This window comes from Heterodontus francisci, unplaced genomic scaffold (assembly GCF_036365525.1).
Source record: "Heterodontus francisci isolate sHetFra1 unplaced genomic scaffold, sHetFra1.hap1 HAP1_SCAFFOLD_58, whole genome shotgun sequence".
Lineage (NCBI taxonomy): Eukaryota > Metazoa > Chordata > Chondrichthyes > Heterodontiformes > Heterodontidae > Heterodontus > Heterodontus francisci.
Genome location: NW_027142006.1, coordinates 10,604,974 through 10,607,044, shown reverse-complemented (window position 1 = coordinate 10,607,044; position 2,071 = coordinate 10,604,974). Strand labels below are relative to the sequence as shown.

The 2,071-nt window shown below is 44.4% G+C and overlaps 1 non-coding gene across 1 annotated transcript; it reads right to left on the bottom strand.

Annotated features, from left to right (window-relative positions):
* Positions 1–388: 388 nt before the first annotated feature.
* Positions 389–461, bottom strand: trnaf-gaa (transfer RNA phenylalanine (anticodon GAA)). The gene has a single exon. It is a non-coding gene; the product is annotated as a tRNA-Phe (tRNA).
* Between the last annotated feature and the right edge of the window lie 1,610 nt (positions 462–2,071).

The window sequence follows — 2,071 nt, the reverse complement described above, 5'->3', positions numbered from 1 at the left end:
CATAGAAATAGAGAATAAGCAAATATAGAAGATGTAAGTATTTCCCATCCTTGATGAGGTGGAATTTTTTATGTTGTGGGTGGTAATGACTTGGCCCACGAGTGTGGTGGAAGCAGAGACAATCAATGATTTGAAAAGGAAATTGGATGGATACTTGAAGGAAAGAAACTTGCAGGAGGAAAGGGATCGAGCTGGTGAGTGGAGCTGACTAGATTGATCCGGGGAGAGCCAGCATGGACGTGATAGGCCAAACGACCACCTTCTATGCTGTAAATGACTCTGTGTTGTTTCTCAAATTCAATCCACTGGTGCTTGGTAAATAATTTCAAAGTAAATTGTGCAACTGGAAAATCAGAACCAAGGCAAGGGACGCATAAGGAAGCGAAATTGCTGAAACCCGGGATTGAACCAGGGACTTTTAGATCTTCAGTCTAACGCTCTCCCAACTGAGCTATTTCAGCCCTACATTGACAGTGGCTTGGTGTCCTTGTTTTGGAAGAAAATACATACATTCAAGTTTTCCAAAAAATTAAAGAACACAACATGTGAGTAATATTCCCCATTGCTTTCTCAGTCCTGATGGATTGTGAAGCGGGAGACAGCCAGAAGTGCCACTGAGCCGCACAGACCCCGAGCTGAGAATGAAATGAGATCAAATTCAATCTTTCATAGTGAGATGCTGCTGAGAGGTAAGAGTCCTGAATCAAAGCGAGACTTGCTCATTTCAAACACTCCCTGGACTCTCTGCTCATGAAGCCTTAAAAAAGGGAAAAACAGAATGGCACTCAAACTCACAACCCTGCCATTAAAAGTCTCATGTTCGACTGACAGAACTGTCACTTCTACTCGGTCTCTTATTGGATGGATGCAACTCCAACGCAGGGGTGGCATTCAAATCCTCCCATGGGTCCGCATGTCAGATTGAGTTCCATGTTGTAGACTCAAGCAAAGGAAATCTGCTCAGTTCCAGAACTATCAGCGAATTCAAGCTGATTACGATCAACATCATCAGAGGTCAGAACTACCTGGTGAAAGAAGACACCCTGAAGAAGGATCCACAATTATTCAAAGGCATCGACAAAGTGAAAAACAAGAAAAACAAGAAAATCAATAAGCAAGATGCTGGAGAGAGTTAAGAATCACAGAATCATAGAAAGTTGAGCGCACAGAAAGAGGCCACTTGGCCCATCATGTCTGTGGCGGTTGAAAAACGATCCACCTGTTCTAATCCCACCTTCCAGCATTTGGTCCGTAGCCCTGCAGATTACGGCACTTTGAGGTGATTATCCAGACTCCTTTTGGATGAGTTGAGGGTTTCTGTCTCAACCACCCTTTCAGGCAGTGAGTTCCACACCCACACCATCCTCTGGGTGAAAAGGTTTTTCCTCGTCTCCCCTCTAATTTTTCTACCAATCACTTTAAATCTATGCCCCCTCGTCACTAACCTCTCTGCTAAGGTGAATAGTCCTTGCACTTCCACTCTATTTAGACCGCTCAAAATGTTGTACATTTCAATCAGATCTCCTCTCAGCCTTCTCTGTTCCAAGGAGAACAGCCCCAGCCTATCCAGTCTTTCCTCATAGCTGCATTTTTCCAGTCCTGGCAACATCCTTGTAAATCTCCTCTGTACCTTCTCTCGTGCAATTGCATCCTTTCTGTCTTGAGGTTTCCAGAATTGCACACAGAACTCAAGTTGTAGCCTAACCAATGAGTTATACAGTTGCAGCATAAGCTCGCTGCTCTTGTATTCTATACCTCGGCTAACAAAGGAAAGGATTCCATCTGCCTTCTTAACCACCTTATCGACCTGTCCTGCCATCTTCAGGGATCTGTGGACATTCAATCCAAGGTCTCTCACTTTCTCTATACTTCTCAGTATCGTGCATTCTGTTGCCTTGTTTGACCTCCCCAAATGCATCACTTCACACTTCTCCAGGTTGAATTCCATTTGCCACTTTTCTGCCCACCTGACCAAACCATCAATATCTTCCTGCAGCCTACAGCTATCCTCCTCATTATCTACCTCATGGCCAATCTTTGTGTCGTCTGCAAAGGTCTTGATCATGCCCCC